An 18607-nucleotide genomic window follows, 5' to 3' on the forward strand; every position below is an offset into this window, starting at 1 on the left:
AGGATATACTCCCCTTCAACTTTACTAGATGTTGCCAAACTGCTCTCCAAAAGGATGGTGCCAATTCACACCCCTCCTGGCAGTGTCGGAGGGTCCCCTTTGCCCACAGCCTCTTCAGTACTTGGTATGGCCGAGGGTGACGTGGTACCTCTTTGTCATTTTTATTAAAATTTCCTGCCTTCTGATGAAGTCGAGCATCATTTCATATGTTTACTGGCCATTAAGATTTTTTTCTTCTATGAAATCTCTTGTTCACTTTATAAAGGGATTCATTTAGTTATGCCCTTGGAGTTTCTTTTAAATGTCATGTTCTTGTCATACTTAAGAAAATGTAGCCCCGCAGGCCTGGTGACATTGTGGGAAAAAAATCTTACTTAGGAATCTGTAGTTCAGGGATCTATCTGCCTTCCAGCCCCTACCACAAAGCTATACAGTTCGGGGGTAAGTGGTCTCCTCTTGAGTTTCAATTTAACTTAATTTAATCTGTTTGTTAATACATAGTTCAATGGCTTTTTGTATATTCACAAAGTTGTGCAATGTTCACCACTATCTAATTCTGAAAAGAAACTCCATTCCCACTAGCAATCACTCCCTAGTCTCCTCCCCCCCAGTTCCTGGTAGCCACTGATCTACCTTCTGTCTCAATGGATTTGTCTTTTCCGGGCATTTCATATGAATGGAATCATACACCATGTGGCCTTTTGTGTCTGGCTTCTTTCATTTAGCATAATGTATTCAAGGTTCAGCCATGCTAGTGCTCCTCTGAACATCCATGTACAAGTTTTTGTGTAGACTTCTGTTTTGTGGGTATAGACCTAGGAGTGGAATTGCTGGTTACTCTATGTTTAACTTTTTAAAGAGCTGCTAAACTGCTCTCCAGAGTGGATGCACCATTTTACATTCCCACCAGCAATATATGAGGATCCCAATTTCTCCACATCCTCCCCAACACTTGTTAGTATTCATCTTTTTAATTATAGCCATCCTAGTGGGAGTCAAGTGGTATCTCATTGAGGTTTATATTTGCATTTTCCTCATCACTAATGATATGAGCATCTTTTCATGTGCTTATTGGCCATTTGCATATCTTCCTTGGAGAAATGTCGATTCAAATCCTTTTTCCCATTTTTAATTTGGGTTATTTGTCTTTTAAATGTGATTTGATTTGCAAATACTTTCTCCCATTCTGTGAGTTGTCTTTCCATTTTCTTGATGTTCTCCTTTGAGGAAGAAAACTTTTTAATTTTGATGAAATCCAATATATCTGTTTTTCCTTTGTTTGCTTGTGGTTTTGGTATCTAAGAAACCATCGCCAAATCCAGTGTCCTGGGGATTTTTGCCTGGGTTTTCTTCTAAGAATTTTACAGTTTTAGCTCTTGCATTTGGGTCTTTGGTCCATTTTAGGTCAATTTTTGTACATGGTGTGAGATAGAGGTCCAGTGTCATTGTTCTGCATGTGGCCGTCCAGTTGTCCCAACACCATTTGTGGAAAAACTATCCTTCCCTTCTTTGAATTGCCTTGGTCTCCTGGTCAAAAATCACTTGACCATAAATGTATGGGTTTCGTTCTGGACCTTCGATTCTATTCCATTGATCCCTATGTCTATCCTTGATCATGCTCACTTTACAGTAATGATACTGTTTCCCCACATGCAAAATAGGAAGCATTTTTCTTGCTTGCCTCAGAGGACTGTCTATGCCAGCCGTTCTCAAACTGTGGTCTCATATCAATGTATCAGCATTATCCGGCAACTTGTTAGAAATGCAGATTCTCAGGCAGCACCCTAGACCTGCCAAAATTTCCGGGAGTGGGCCCAGCACCCTCTGTTTTAGCGTTCCTTTCGGGAGTTCCAATGGACATTAAAGTTTGAGATCTACCAGTCTATATCTGTGCTGCCAAATATAATAGTCACTCGCCAAGTATTGCAAATGAGCACTTGAAACACTGCCAGTTAGAATTGAGATGTGTTATAAGTATAGGACGCACATGCAGTTTCAAAGATTTACTAGGAAAAAGAATATAAAATATCTCATGCATAAGTTTATATTGATCACATGTTGAAATGGTATTATTTTGTATATGTTGTGTTAAATATAACGTGTCATTAAAATTAATTTCACCTGTGTCCTCATTTTTTAAGATGTGCCTCCTAGAAAATGGAAAATCACACAAGTGGGTCATGTTGATTTCTGTTGGAATTTGGACAGCATTAGACTAGAAGATTAACTGAAAGCGTTACACAGACATGCAAGGCTGGCACCCCACATTAGTTATGGAAATACGTTTCAGGATGACACTCACCTATTGCATTGCATGGTACAATTTCTTGGAGCTACAGCCAGCCCCAGGAGCTCTGTTTCCCTCAAAGCATTTGAGATCAGAGATGGAAAGGTGAGCAGCCTTTTCTGGTGTGAACTGGTTCAAAACTGCCTTCAGAGCTGCTGCTTGTGTTTGGCTTTGGGTTTTGTGTTTTAGCACAGAGCGTTATGCAGCCAAACAAACTCTGGGCCTCTCCCCTCATTTTCCACTGGCATGAAAAAGATGTTGGGCATGCTGTGCAGAGAAGCAGGCTGGGAGTGGGTGGGGGTGGGCTTGGCAGGCTGCTGATGTGGTGCACTGGGTAACTAGGAGCCATGGACACGTGTCCCCCTCCACCAGTTGTGCAAACCAGCAAGAGCACATCTGCCCCTTGAGGGTTGAGTTCAACCCAACTTAACCATTCTTTGTGGAGCTACTGCTATAAAATCAACATTCAGAGTCTGCCACGTGCACGTCACAGTTTACAAAGCCACTTCCCCTCCCTTAGGGCAGAGCATCCTCGAAGAAACGAGCTCAGAGAGGTAAAGAGTCTTGCTTAGGTGACACAGCTAAACATGGCAGATCTGGGACCAGAACCCAGGTGTCCTGCCTGCTAGTGACTGGGATGGTTTTCTTTATACACACCAGTTGTACTGAGCGGCCAATAAGCCTTTGATAATGATAGGGATGAAAGTAATACAGCTATCATTTATTGAGCACCCACCATGCGATAACCCTTTCGATAGGTTGCCTCTTTCAATCCGAGGGAGATATTAATATCCAGAGTTGCTAAAAGGGATGGAGAAAAGAAGGGAGAAGGGGAGGACCATGGGAGCTAATTTTTTTTTCTTTTTAAACATTTTATTTTAGTTCATGGAATTCTCTCTACAACCCCATGAGGTAGCTAAAGTTATCTACTTTACAAAGAGGATCCATGAGGTTAAATGACCTTCCTGAGTTTAAATGACTCCCTCTTAAGCAAGTGAATCAGGGAGCAGGGATTTGCACCCAGGTCTGCCTGACCCTGGATCCTGTCCCTTTTCCTCTGCACCTCCAAATGCCATTTCAGGGGTGTGCCTCTGGGTATGGTGATGAGAGAAGAGACTGGCTGTAGAGACCTAGCCCGGCCAAGCCCAGCTCCTTTCACATCTTGATCCTGTTCCCCAGCAGCCAACGCCAGGGAAAGGGCCAGGGAATCAGGGGACAAGAGGATAATAAATTGTTCAAGAAACAAAATGAGATCCTTAGAGCCCCTGGTGCTGGAGAAGGGGGTTCCGGGGACCCCAGCCTTGAGATCAGAGTGGGGCAGCGGGGCAGACACAACTGGGAAACAGAAGAAGAAAAAAATATATAGGGCAGTTGCCTGAGGAGAGAAGGCTGTAGTTTATCTCAGACCCCCGGAGCTTGTAAGGATGGAGGGGAAGGAGGAGCTCCATCGGCTCGGCCTCTGGGTCAGCTCTCGGAACCCACCACGGGGCTGGCACATCTGGGTCAGGAGAAGTCACCGACACACTGGCTGGCAGGCCTCAGGGGATAGGAAAGAAATGACACAGTGATCCCAGTAGATTCATCCACTGCTGCCAGGCAGGACTCGGGGATTCTGCTGGCTGCCGGATCGTGGTAAATCCTGAACCTCCTCCCTTTGAAGGTCCAGGCACCTTTTTGGGGTCTTGACACTGATGCTGCATGTTTTTCTCCGGCCATTCCTCTGTCCATGAGCTTCCAGGCCCTGGTCCCCAGCCCTGGGTGCAGCTTCAAGCCTAAGGGAGTGTTGCCCATTTTATTCCTGGCAGACACACTTCTGCACTGTTACAAAGGAAACAGCATGATGGAATCAAAAGAGGACATGAAAATAAGCTGAACCCCACTTCCTCAAACACTCCTGGAGCAGCCGTTTATTTGAAATAACCTCCTTAGTAGGAAATACACTCAAGTTCATCAAACGGTTACAAACAATTTGAAAAAAAAAAAAGTGTTTCTTCCAAGGCCTGTGTGGGTCCAGGCTAGTGACATTCAGTCTGGCTTTTAGAGCTGGCTGTCACTGATTCTAATATGTGGCCTTGGGCATTTCACTTCTCCAAGCAAAGCTTTCCTTATCTGTAAAATGTAGAAATAATCTCAAGAATGTTGGAGATAGCATATGTAAAAGTGCTTCAAAAACAAAGTCGTAAAATTAAGCCAGACATTATTATTATTAAGAATAGGCAATTATTTTTCCCCTTAAGTGCTTCCAGTCATATATGGAAAACAAAATGTATGTATAACATGACACCCTCTCCTGCATTCTACTGTCTTACTTGCTCTAGTTGATTAAATTCAAGAAGTATTTATTGGGCAACTAAGGCATGCTCGCCTCTGAGTTCCATAAGTCTGCATCCTGAGGAGAGTGGAGACAGAAAAGCGACATCAGTTTGTACATGCCTGGAAAAAGAGGTTTGTGGTGCAGAGTGCTCCTCTGCAAGTTCAGAGAAGGGAGAAGTGCGTGTGAGCTGGAGAAGTTGCAGGGCCAGGAGAGAGTGGCACCGAGCCTTGGGGGGTAAGAAAGACAGGGAATGGCGGAAAGAAATGGAAAATCTGGGCTAGGGGAGAGGAAATGCAGAAGGTACACGTGAACAAGCTGGGTTTTGGGCACATACCTCAGTCCTCTACCCTGCCCCTTGCCAGCGTTTACCGTGCTCTCCCCCTCCTACGCTGCTTGGTGAGCTCCTGCTTATCTTTCAAGGCCCAGCCAAACTGTCACCTTCTCTGGGATGCCTTCCCGGTCCCTCTCTCCCAGGAGCGGATTTTGCCTTCCTGGTGGTTAGAGCACAAGCTTTGATTACAGTAATTATTGCGCTTTGTGTGGACATCTGTTGCCCCCGTGACTGCTTGGTAGAAGGGTTCCCAGTTTCTGCAGCAGAGAGATTGCTATGCATTCACCAAACCGGTTCATTTTTTTCCTGGGTACACAGGAAGGCTCTGTTTCCCAGACGCTTGGCATCTAGGTGGGGCCGTGCGACTAATTCCATGGGCGGAAGTCATGTGTGCCCCAGCCAGGCCTGGCTCCTAAGGGTCCCTGCGGGCCCTCTGCCAGTGCTCTCTCTTCTCTTGCTGCTGGCTGGAAGCACTGCCACCAAGGGAGGCCTCCGAGGCCCTGAAGGAGGATGGCGGTATCACTGGATAGAACATTCCTGGGCCCGAAAAAGACGGCGTGGAGTCCTCCTCAGCCCTTCTGAGCTGCGCTGATCTGTGACCTGAGTGGGAACTGGGGGCACAGGTGTCAGCACAGCACAGCCTACGCTAACACAGAACTTGCACACCCCGTGCACCGGGCACCTGCTGGGGTAGCACGGAATGAATGGCCCTGGCTACTGTCCCTGCTAAAGAGGAAAGAGTCTGTATTCCTAGGGGACCAGAGCTGGCTCCTTAGAGTATCACTCCAGCCTTCCCGACATTTTCAGTCACTATTTCATTTGATCCTCACAGCCCTCCAGATGAGGAGACCAAGTTCCTCCAGGTTGAGTTTTGCTATTCTGCCTACAGGGGAGAAGGGGGAGAGGGGGGTAGGATACTGGGTTCAGACCCCCTTCACTGCAAGCCTCCAGGCCCAGTCCCTGGACCAAACCGCTCCACCATCCGCTTCTCTCCCGACACCTCCCGAGTAGTAGGAGCTCACTCGCAGTGCTTTTTGAGGAGGAGGATTTGCAGAAGGGATTTGAGTTTTCCCCCAGAGAGCCGAGAAAGACAGTTTTGTCTCAGCCTAATATGAACAGCCAGCTCCACATTTCCGGCTGTTTCTGTGGTTACCTTTCTTGGGTGATGTTTGGGGCGGGCGGTGGGGGGTGTGTGTGTGGATGTTTGCTCCTCTAGGGCCCACATTTTCAGGAGCTGCTCGGGTGCGGGGATCCGCGTAGCACAGTTCCTAATTCCTGCCCTCCCCTGCAAGTGCAGTAGGTATGGGCTGGGCAAAGCCTGCAGGAAACGCCAGACTGCCCCTCCCTGGGCCACCTTGACCCTGAGAATTAAGTGACCAACCAGGCTCCTTCCTTAACAAGGAAACTGAGGTCACGGAAGAAGGACCCTCGAGATCCCGGTTCTCCTTCCCGCCCATTTTACCGGAGGAAAGCGGAGACCCAGGGAGTCTAAGGCACTTGCCAAAAGGGCACAGTGAGTTTGCAAAGGTCCCCAGAACCGAAACCCAGGTCGCCCTTCTCCCAGCGCTCGGCTCTTCCCTTGAAAGAGGCGTGGAGAGGTTGGTGGCACGAGCACGGGGGGCTGCGGGCGGGGTGGGCAATGGCAAGGGGCCCGCCCGGCGGCCGGGGCTGGGTCCGCAGCTGGGCGCCAGGGGTCCCTGGGCGACTCCGGCCTCTTCCCCTTGCTAGGCCGCCCGGGCCGCACTTCCGGCTGAGGCCTGGAGTCGGGGCGCGGGGGAGGGGGGCGGGCCCGCCTCGCGGCCTCTCCCCCACCCGCCCGGCGGGGGCGGAGGGCTGGGGCGGGGGGCGGCTCGGTGCTCGGCCCCGCCCCTGCCGCGTCCCTCGCGCCACATGCCCTGGGGGGCCGGGGGAGACCCCGGCAAGGCCCAGGCCGAGAGGAGAGGGAGCCGGGGCGGTGCGGCCCAGCAGGAAGGGGGCGGCGGGCTCCGCAGGGTCCCGGGCTAGGGGCGGGGACGCGGTGGGCGGGGCGGTGGTGCCGCGGGCTGGGGGCGCGGCCGGAGCGGCGGGGGGGCGGGGCTACTGGCTGGGGGCGGGGCGGTCCGAGGCTCCGCCCGCTTCCAGGCCCGGCCCCCGGCCGCGTGCTCCGCCCCCGGGCCCCGCCTTCCTGCCCCTCCCTTCCCGGGTCTGGCTGGCCGGCGGCGGCGGCAGCAGAAGGCGGACGGACGGACGGACGGGCTGGCTGGGCGCCTGCACCTCGCTTCCTCCCCTCGCCGCCCGGCTTCCTTTTGTCCTTCTGGGCGGCGATGAGCGCAGGGCCGGCGCGGCGGTCGCGGGCGCACGGAGGCCCGCGCTCCTAGCCGTCCCTCGCGGTTTGGGCGCGCCTGTCCCGGCGCAGCGGCCCGCGGCCGTCCTGCCGCTGCCGGCGCCGCAACTTGGGCTCGGGAACCAGCGGAGCGCGTCCTGCACCGGACCCGGTAAGGAAGGGGCGGGCTGCGGGGACTGCGGGGTTCGCGGGCGTGTGCATCGGTGTGCGCCGCGTGTGCCTGCAGTCGTGGCTCTCTGCGTGCGTGCCTGTGTGTTTGTGTGTGCTGGGGGGGTTGCCTGTGTTCCTCTGCGCGGGTGGAGTTGTGTGTGACCGCGGGCCAGTGGTGTATCTCTGGAACGGCGTGTCCTCGTGGGGATCCGTGTGTGTGATTTGGGGGTGCACATTTTTACCTGCGTTTGTGGAACGGTGTGTCGGGGCGCCGTTACTCGTGGGTGCCGGTACCGGGTGGGTGTCGCGTGTGAGCAGCCGTGCGCCGGGCGGGAGATGGCGGGGTGGGCGTGGGCGGCGGGCAGGGCGCCGAGGCCCCGCGGTCCCCGCTGGCCGGCGCAGTGCGGAGCGCAGGAGCCCGGGGGGTGGGGGGTGGGGAGCCGCGACGGGCGACAGGGAAGCGCGCGCCCCATGGGCAGGTCCGCGCAAGCACACGTGGGTCGCCTGTGGGTTCCAGCCAGGGTAGGGGCCGGTGCGTCAGCGATCTGCTCCGCGGTCAGGAGCCCTGGCCTCGCCGTTACCTGCGCTGCGACCTGGACCAGACACGCCACCTTAAAATGGGGGCAAAAATGGGGGCAGTTCTTCGGGGGCTGTCATGATATTTAAAGGAGAACGCACGAACGATAGCTCCTGTTCTAGGGCCTGGCGCTTAGTAGGTGCTATGGGAACTGGATTAGTAGCTCTCATTCCTCCCACCCACCCACCCCCCTTTTTTTGTGTGTGCTTTATCGTGGGTGGGGCTCTCCCCTCTCCCCTGGGCGTGTTTTGTGCATCTGTCACGGCTCTTAATGCGAAAGCGCCGAGATTCGAGAAAGTTTCAGCTGCCTGGTGCGCTGGCTCCTTGCCGCACCCCCAGGCCGGCGCAGCCCGGGAGTTTGCAGGAGCGCGCCGCGCCGAGAGCCGGCTGGTTTTCCAGCCCTGAAGCCTCCAGCGCACCAGCGGGGGTCCCTCTTCTGGCCGGAAAGGCAGCGGTTGCTGGAAGTCTGGAGTCCTTTTGTTCAACAAGTGCTTAGTCCCGGGGGGCGTGCAGCTCGTAGCATCCGAGAGCCACGGCGGGAAAGTGGCGCTCCCCGCGGAGACGGAGGTCGGCCTCGCCGTGCACCTCCGACCCGGGCCTGGTACCTTTGCTCCCAGCCAACGCCAGGTTCCACCTAGAGGAAGGTGTTTGCCAAGAGGGCAAGTCTTGCCTTGGGGCTTGGCGTTGGACCCTCTCCAACCCCACCCCCACCCCCCACCCCCCCAGTTCCTGAAATCTAACGACCCTTTGAGTCAGCCAGGAGGCCCGAAAAGTCCGGTGGGACCCTTCCTCCAAAGTATTTAGTTTTGAAACCTGCTGCCTGTAAAACTGAACAGCAGAGAATGTGAACGAAGCTCTCAGGGCGAGTCCTGCTGAACGCACCCCAACATTCCCTCCGACCCAGGAAGGCAGCCGCCTAGGGCTGCCCGGGCCCCTGCCCCCCTTTGGCCGTAGGTAGGTGGTTCCTTCCCTCTTCTCTGTGGTTTGTGCCAAGAAGTCCCTTCCCAGTTGGAAAAACAAATAACATTTAACCAGGGTTACAGCAGATCTCATTTGTCTAGGAGGCTCTCAAAATGGAGCATTGCCGTGGTCGGGTCTGAGGAAGCAGTGAACCCTGGCTTTGTCTGGGTATCGGATGTTTCCCAAGTATCAAGTGCCCCTCCAGCTCGTGTTTTCAGGGAAGCTGCTATGCTTGGCAGGCTTTTGTGACACACGGACAGAGGCAGCCTCTGGTTCGGTTCCGTTGATTTGTCTCCATCGAGGCTTGAAGCTGAGATCCCAACAGTGATGTCAGCGTATGAGAACTTAGGCTAATTTTTCATGCTGGTTTGGTGTCAGGGGCACGCTTAGAATGCAACTTGCTTTCTGTTTCCAAAAATGATTTTATATTCGAGAAGAGAGATGGGCTTTTGATCTGGAACCTACTCTCGTCTCATAATTGGATTCCATAATGATATTTTCAAATATCAGTCTGGCTTTCTGTGCTCAGAAGACAGATTGAAAAGGTTTTTTATTTTATTTTCCTTTAGCAAAGACCAGCCCTTTGTCTCAACCAAACCAGGATTTTGGCCCCAGATCTATTTCTGTTCGGCTTTTGAGAGGGCCTGTGATTACTGAGCTCTCGGGGTTTTATTGGATAATGTGCCAGAGGGAATGTCCGAAGCATCTGCCTCTCTCTCATGGGCTGTGTCGCCACATTCTCTAGCCTTGCCTGCTTCCTTTGGGTTCTGTATTTACCCTTTTGTAGGGAGGAAAATAGATGCCTATGTGAGATAATTCGGGAGATCTGGTATTGGGAATCTGAAGCCCGGAAAATCATCCAGCCTGTGGAGAAACCAGGACAAGTAAAAAAATTCCAGAATCGGAAGAGGTTTGCCCCGACTCGAGCCAAGGACCCGTTCGTTTCCAACAAAACCTCCTAGAGAGATTCTAAAAGAACTAACCGGGACAAAATTCCTTCGGAATTTATCTTCGTCCTCCTTTCTGGCCACAAGGCTGTGCAGAATGAGAAACACCAGCTGCTGATGGACAAGGCGGGCTGCCTTTCGTGTGACCCGCCCCGGGGGCCTCCTCTCCCCGGCTAATGGAGAGATTTCATCCTGGGGAAGTGGCAGTGCTGTCCTCCAGGGCATGGGCCGCCCCTCCTTCCAGTTCTGCATTGCACACTTCCAAGGGTAACCATTCACATGGAACCCTGTGTTGAGAGTTTGTGCAAACCTTCACTCGATTTCTTTTCCCCAAACCTCTCCTAAAACCTTATATTGCTACTCCTAAGTGGTGGCGTGCCAAGGTCACTTGGGAACCAGGGATAATCCGGAATCGTGACAACTAGTCCCAAGGTTGATTTGGCACCAGAGATTAAGCTACTTGGCAGCTGACATTTTCTCTAGATTGGGATCGTATTTATATTAGAACGTAGAATTCCAGCAAGTCCTAAATTTGTGGAGGGAGGATGCTTTCAATTGATACGACTTGCCAGCCTGGACTTGATGGAGGATTATGTATCATTTGCTAGTTTGTCAGCACCTGACGTCATTGTGTTTGGGGAAGGAAGGCGCGTTTGCAGTTAGGCTGAGCAGAAGGTTTTAGATTTTAATCACGTGCTGCTTTGGGGCTCACGATTCTCCCACAGTCTCGTTGGGCTTCTTTAGTGTTTTTCTGTCTCCCATTAAGCCTGTGTGACTGTGAATCTCGTGTCACTCTTGTGCTTTTTCTTTTTGGCTGAGTTTCTAATCAGGAGATGACAGAAAGGTAATTATACATGGAGATAGTACATGGATTTGAGGCCCCTTGCCCTATGTAAAAAAAAAAGTTTCTTTCGAATCACTTTCCAAAAAGAAAAAATTGGTTGGAATCTAGTGGTGCATGTTTTAATAAAACTAAAGGTAATGGATACAATTTGAGAAGGGGAACATTTTGTGGATGCTGATGAGAAAGGTGCACGTTTAAATAATTTTTTTTCTATCATCTGAAAAGCACAGTAAATCCTTTGGAGAGCTCTGCCTTGGCCACGTCGTTTCAACTACAATTGAATTTCAGAGGCGAAGCGTCGCATCTCTGCATTTATGAGATCAGGTGAACTAAAGATGTTGTTCCTAGAGCTCTCAGGCTCTCATGGTGCTGCAGCACTGCCCGACCCGCATCAGGACCGAGAAAGATGCCTTCTTTGGGGGCTGTTTTCAGTTACCTTCATAACCCAAGTGCATCCCAGCGCCTGCTAATCCAGGCGACTGTGTATTCTGGGTATTTGTTTCTTTTTAGCATTTGAGATACAACCCAGGTTGGCAGGAAGCCAAGAGAGGCTGTGTTGGGGGACGGGTGCTGGGGTCAGCCTAAGGAGCTGGGGGTGTGGATCTCTGACCCTTGGCTAAGTAGGGAAGCCTCCCGGACCTTGGTTAAGGTTGCCATCAGCCCAACGAAAGGAATGGGGCATTGTGGAGGCGGGGAGAAGGGGTGCATGATACCCCTCGTGAAGTCGGTGGATTCAGCCTCGATGCCCCTTTCCCCTAGCCGAAATGAACCTTCCCTTGCACTGTGTTCCCCTGCAACGAGCAAGGTGTCCCCTCAGTCAGGCACTGTCCTAGGTGCCCTGGGGTGTTTCGAACCGTGCTCCAGAGCTCCAGTCTCCTCTCGCCTCCTGAGGTCCCCCCAGCTGAGCGCACCTGCCCCCACGCCTGCTCCCTGGCACCGACGCCAGTCTGGGCTTCTCTCCTGGGCTCCCGACCCAGCTCTCCCTCACCCAAGCTGTCATGGTGAAGGGGCCTCCTCCTCTATTCACTTTTTTAAAAGCTAGAGGTCCTGGAGGATTTGGGGGGTTCTTTCCCCTTCTTTATGCCATGCCTCTGATTGCTTGCTGAGTCTTGGCACCGCTCCCCCTTGCCCTGGCCTCTCTCCCACCTCCCCACTGCCTCCTCGTCTTCTCGTCACCTGGACTTTGGCTTCCAGGTGCTTCACTACAGTCATGCTGTTGTCTGCACACACTTTTTTTTTTAATGCAATTTTATTGAGATATATGCCCACACCGTACAATCCATCCAAAGTATACAGTCAGTGGCTCATAGTATCATCACATAGCTGTGCATTCATCACCACTATTTTAGAACATTTTCATTACCCACCCACCCCTAAAAAAAAGAGAAAACTCAAAACATCCTACACCCACCCCATATCCCCCTATCATTGACCCCTAGCACTGGTGTGGTACATTGTTACTGTTGATGAAAGAATATTCAGATATTACTGTTAACTATAGTCTATGTTTGTGATAGGTGCGTTTTCCCCATATACCCCTCTATTATTAACTCCTTGGAATAGATTTTTACATTAGCGCAGATTTTAAAAGACAGATTCCACACCTTCCTCTCCCAGCCCTGCTGCCCTCCCTGACTCTTTTGATTCCTTGGTAAGTGTTCTTTAGAGCACCTACAGTGTCCTTGTTTGATTTTCGACTCACCCCTGCCCATGGGGCTTGGGGACTGGGGTGCAGGGCTGCAGAGATCACCAGACAAGCCAGTCCCATAGAGCTTGACAGGTGCTGTGACGGGGAGCTCCTAGCTCGGGCCAAGGGGCTTGGAGGCTTCCCAGAGAACAGGGTACAGTTGGCTGGGAGGGGGCTGGGAGGCAGTGGGGTGGTGGGAGATGGCACCCAGGAAGTGAAGGAAGGCCAGCTTGCTCAGGCTGTTTTCCTTCTTCTCTCCCACTCAGACTTTTTTTTTACCTATCAAACTCCTACACATCCTCTAAAAAAAAAAAAAAAAAAAAAAAGTAAAATCAAATAAACAGCTTTATTGATATAATTTGCATGCCATGAAATTTATCCATTTTATGCATACAATACGATGATTTTCCGTAAATTTACAGAGTTTTGCAGCTGTCACCAGAATTCTACTTTAGAACATTGCTGTCATCCCCAAAGCATCCCCGGCACCCACCTGCAGTCACTGCCTGCTCCTGTCCCCAGCCCCAGGCACCACCCATCTGCCCTGTGTCTGTAGATTTGCCTTATCTTCCTACCTGTCCTTTTACAGGTTTGGCTCAAGGGTCCCTTCCCTAACTGGATTCTTCCAGTTAGGATTAATTCCTCCCTTGGCGCAGATGAAAGATCTGCATACTTAGCACTTCCCTCTCCCTGCAAAACGGTGGACAAATCTTACTGAGCTTCTTATCTGTGCACCTAGCACAGCGCTGAGCACCCACGAGATACCCAGAGAATGTTTGCTGAGCTAACTGAAGCTGCCTTCCTCACCTTCTTTCATGCAACTCCTTAGTGTCCAGTAAGGTCCTGGGGTCTCAATTAAAGGGTGGGGGACATGGTCAGGTGATGCAATGTCACCTGCTACGTACCTTATATTGTTTCAGCTGGAACACGTGAGGCAAATGGAATTAAACCCATTTTTTTAAGGAAACAACCAAAAAAACCGAGGAGGCCCAGAACAAAATAAGTGGCTCAAGACCACCAGCCATAAAGTAGCAGAGCCACAAATCAGACCACAAATTCCGCCCCATGTAGGTAAGTACCTGTATGCCCTTGTGTGGTGTCTCCCGGGCTGGTGATCTGCGTTTCCTGAGCTTGTCTGGTTGTCCCTGCCCACGTAGTGTACACCCCTTTTAGGGCCTGAATGCTGCATGGCACATTATCATTTTCCAGGGACCTGGCTCGGCACCGAGCGGGTAGAAATGGCTCAATAAATATGTACATAAGGGGTGACCTCCTGGGAAATCAGCAGAGGGCGGGAGGAGCTGTGTACATGGGCACTGGGCACTTCCCTGCCCCGAGCCTTTCAGAAGAATTTCTCTCCTTGCCTTATTTCTGCTCTTTGAAGATGGTTAGCAGAGGAAGAGACCTCTTTTTACGGCTGTGGAAATTCGGATGCAGAAATTTAGTTCTGGGTCTGGTGCATCGTCGCCAGGTCACATACGGGGCCCGGCTTCCACGGATGTCTAGAGCTTTCCGCCGTGGACACTGAACAGAGATGTTTGAGCCTCATTTGCAGAATTGCAGATCAGGGTGCTGGGGTTAAGGCCTCTTTTCTCTCATTTTGCTCTCTGGGTGAGCCTCTCTGAGCCTGAGTTTGTCCCCATCCAAAGTGGGGATCCGGGCCCTTCTCAACCAGTCGGATTTTGAAATCACGGCTGCCGAGAACCCAGTTGAGTCTTTGAGTCTTCAGGTGGTCATTCATATGCTTCCGTTATTATTTAAAGCATTCTTGGGTGGTGATGCCTCCTCTGCTACAAGGTATTTCTTTTCCAATCCGGGTTCATTAGACCCATTTCGAACCTGCGTTGTAGTGGCTGAGATTTCAGGGCCTGGGCAGCTGATGTGTACCAAGCCCAGAAAGGAGCCAGGGAAAGGGCTGCGTTTTGGGGTAAGTGGCACCCTCCCCCGCTCAGGGTCCTGGAAGTGGGGGGCTGCCCAGAGATGTGGAGCTTATTCCTCTCACGCAGCGAGGCCCAGACCTCGTTATACCCTCCCTTTGTGGGTGCTTGGAAAGCGCTTGAGTTGCAGATATGCGTGCTTGTGTGCTGGCGGTGACAGGAGGGTTCCTGGGAACGCTCGTAGAAACACGGTTCCGGCATTGGCAGGTAGAGAGTACAGCTTTGCTCCTGCAGCAGCCCATGCTCTGATCTCTGCTTCCTTTCTGGGCTTTTCACGGATGTTTCCAGAAAACAGATTTGACCCCAGCTTCCCGCTCTTCCCTGTTGCCCCAGCCTTCTCTATTTGCTGCCCTGGAATCGGTTTTTTGGAGGGAAACGAGAATCCCTGAAATCGATCACCTTGGTTAAAAAAAAAAAAATCGTTTGCAGCGTGGTGTAATTTTCTGTATTTATCGTGTGTGGCTGGAGAGTCGCTCCTGGCAGAATGAGGGGGAATGTCCAGAAAAGCCTGCCCTGACTTGGGGGTGGTGGTGGGGGGGCCGAGGTGGGGCCGTGGGCGGCAGGGCTGGTGGCTTTCTCTCTGTCTCTCTCAGCCCTTGCCAAAGCGTGGTGGTGGCAGTGGCAGGGATGTGGCTTTATTAAAAATCCTCCCATTGTTGCAGTGCTGATTCCATGCTTGGTGACGCAGTCTGCACTGTGTGTCTGGCCGGGGCTCAGCTTCCAGGGGTGGGAGATAAAATGTGGTGGATGCTTTGGCCTCTTTGGGTGTCTTTTCTCTTCTCATTAATTAAAAGTAGAAACAGGCCTTGGACAGATGCTCAGACTGTTTTCCTTCATGCCAAACCTTTGACATGTAGGAATTATTCTCATTTTCGGGGGGGTGTTTTTCCCTCTTCTTTCTCTCTGAAGACGGGGATAAAGATTTGCTTCTTTTATTAGCACGTGTTTTTGGTGATATGCTCTTACCTGACCTAAAATCAATGTGCTCTGGCTGATTGTTCTCAGAGCTGGAAGGCGAAAGCCTGTGCACTTGGGAATTTATTTTCACTGATGTTGGGAATGAAGGGAGGGCTGAGGGAGGGGTAGGGCAGTTCGGGAATTCCAGGTTCTCTCAGCCGGGAACCCTCAGGCAGGGTTCAGATCCCACTGTGGCCTGTAGCTCCTTCCCCCTGCGGTTTGTCCTGAGCAGTGACTGGCTCCCCAGGACAGCAGCATCACCGTCGTCATCATCATCACCCGCACCACCATTGTCACCCACACCACCATCATCACCACCACCATCATCACCATCACCATCATCATCACCCACCTCCACCATCGTCACCACCACCACCATCACCACCACCATCACCACCATCATCACCACCATCATCATCACCACCAGCCACCACTATCACCATCATCACCATCACCACCATCACCACCATTATCATCATCACCACCAGCCACCACTATCACCATCATCACCATCACCACCACCCACCACCACCACCATCATCACTATCACCACCATCATCATCACCATCACCACCTCCACCCACCACCATCATATCACCACCATCATCATCACCACCACCACCACTACCATCGCCCACTGCCACACTGCCACCACCATCATCACCCATACCACCATCACCATCACCACCATCACGTCACCACCACCATCACCCACACCACCATTATCATCATCACCACCAGCCACCACTATCACCATCATCACCATCACCACCACCACCACCATCATCACTATCACCACTACCACCATCATCACCACCACCACCACCAGCACTAGCACCACCAGCACCACCACCATCACCATCACGTCACCACCACCATCACCCACACCACCATTATCATCATCACCACCAGCCACCACTACCACCATCATCATCATCACCACCACCCACCACCACCACCATCATCACTGTCACCACTACCACCATCATCATCACCACCACCACCATCACCATCACCACCTCCACCCACCACCATCATGTCACCACCATCATCATCACCATCATCATCATCCGGTCACAGCATTGCTTCCCAACATTTTGGCCACTGCCTTTCCCGCCCATTCCTGCCTCCCTAGCTATTCTCTGAGGACTCCCTAGCTGTTGGGGGAGAGACAGAGGGAAGTTAGGGTAGGAAGATGTAGGCAGAGTGAGTCCAAATGGATGGATGGTGGAGTGTGATTCTGAAAGAAGCCCCATGAGACTCACTCATCTTCCAGATCAGGGGAAAATCTCAGCCACTCTTTCATGCCCAGGAGTGAGCCGGTGTTACCTCCTCTGTGAAGCTCTCCTTTGCCCCTGTAAGGAGAACAAATTGCTACATCCCCCTATCCCCCAACCACATTCTCCAGGCCCTTTGCTGCCTCTCCCCTCTGGCACTGGTCAGAGCCTGATCTTGCTGCTTGGGCGTCCAGTAGTCAGCCTTGCTGTGCACGTACTCCGCTCCCTGAGTGGGGGGCTTCTTTGCAGGCAGGGTCCTGTGGCCCCCATTCCTGGCACAGAGCCTGGAACACAGTGGATGCCCAGATGTGTGACTCAACCATCCACTTCCCTCGGCTGTAGGGTGGTGGGTGGAACCCTCTGTCTGGGGGATTTTGCAAATGGAATTATTTAAAAACTTAACACCTATCCCTGAAGGGCTTGCTTTACAAGCCTGAGGGGCCAGGAGGGATTGGGAGGGCCAGCTTACTTGTGATGTATTTTTTTTCTTTCTGTGATCCTCCAGCTGCACAGTTCATAGCTAAACCGACTACAAAAAAAAATGAACCTCTTGTAGGAAACCCAGACACCGTAGCAATTGCCATATTAAGAGCTGACATTATAAGTCAGAAGAAACCGACAATATTCAGGAACAGATTTTTGGATCATGGATCAAGGGATGAAGGCAGGAAGGTGCTGAAGTTAGAATGGAAGTAAACTCTTGTTTCATCCATCCGTCCGTCCATCCATCCATCCATCAGCATTTCCTTATAACTTCCTGTGCTATAGGAAGAACAGTACTCCCTGGTAAGGAATAGGAGGTTACAACAGGGTCTCTAGGTATATAGGAAGAGACAGACTTGGGGACAAATGATTTCAGTGGAACCTAGGCCATGGGCTCTCAAAAGAGGGTTTCAATTAATGGAGCTGAGTTCTCATGCTCTAGCTCGGATGCCTTATTTAGAAGCTGGTTCCTACTCCCTTAAGAGGCCACCAACAAGAAAGTGCTGCAGAGGATGTTGTCATCCTCATTATGATGATGTCTTTATCTTCCTACTGGGAGGCCATGGCACTTGCTGCTCGTCGTAGAAGCTGGTAGACTGAACTTCTGGTTTTGAATAACTGTGAATTACAGAAAAGTCAGGATTCGGGGAGTATTGCAGAAAACAAGTGATTGTATTTTCAGACAGAAGTATATATAGTAAAGCAAACCGCTGACCAGATTTTGCCTTAAATTGGTTTTTTTAATGAGTTACTGAGAATTCCTTGACTTTAGCATTTTAGTGGCAGAAAGGTACTGGGTATTTGCTAAAGGAGTTGAAAATAATCCAATTAATGCTTCTCTTAAATATGGAAGGTGGGAAGCAAGTTAGAGAATTATATGGACAATTTCATCTCAATTATGTTTGGGAGAAAAAAAAAAGTCAGAAAATAGATGGGAAAGAAAGAAACCTAATGGAGTCCTGGGTGATTTCTCTTTGCTACTTTTTTGCTATTTGTCTACAGTCCAAAATTTCACCAATGAGTGTGTATTAACTTTTGCAATTTCAAAGTTTTAAAAGGAACTCCAGGAACCCATTCCTTTGAAAACTTTGTTTTCTTTCTTAATTTGTTTAGCAAACTCTCTTTTTTGTAGTCAGACTGGCTGGAACCCACATATTCTATAGGTGTGATTATTTGAATTAATGGAAATTTATCATAACCTATCATTAGAAGTTGTTAATCTCATCTAAATTCAGTTTTGAACCAATTTATTAACTGGAATATAAAGAAAAATGTTCTGAGTCTTTCCAGAAATTCACCTTTTCAATATGGTAGAGTGTCGGGCTCATTTGTTTATCATCTAGGATGTGTTTCTTTTCTTATTTACTGGAATTTGAGGGCTCACATTGTTTCTTGACCTGGAAGCAGGCTTCCTGGCTCTTGCTGTTTTAACCTTGGGTTTTTAAAGAAGTGGTTTGGTGGCCTCCCACTGCCAGTCCCTGCTTTTGTTTTTCACTGTCCCTGCCCTCTTTCTCACCAGCAAATGTTTGCCCT

The 18607-nt window shown here is 50.8% G+C and overlaps 1 protein-coding gene across 3 annotated transcripts in view; it reads left to right on the top strand.

The window, feature by feature from the left end:
- The first annotated feature begins 6230 nt into the window (after positions 1–6230).
- Positions 6231–18607, top strand: part of HPCAL1 (hippocalcin like 1) — a 127163-nt gene continuing 114786 nt past the window's right edge. The window contains exon 1 of one of the 3 annotated variants that reach the window (XM_037812514.1): positions 6231–6530. The gene's annotated coding sequence lies outside the window, so the exon portion shown is untranslated. Of the gene's footprint in view, positions 6531–7283; positions 7407–18607 lie in introns of those variants that run through there. The other 2 variants (XM_037812515.1, XM_037812513.1) reach the window with 2 other exon arrangements.

Source organism: Choloepus didactylus, chromosome 20, assembly GCF_015220235.1.
Source record: "Choloepus didactylus isolate mChoDid1 chromosome 20, mChoDid1.pri, whole genome shotgun sequence".
NCBI lineage: Eukaryota > Metazoa > Chordata > Mammalia > Pilosa > Megalonychidae > Choloepus > Choloepus didactylus.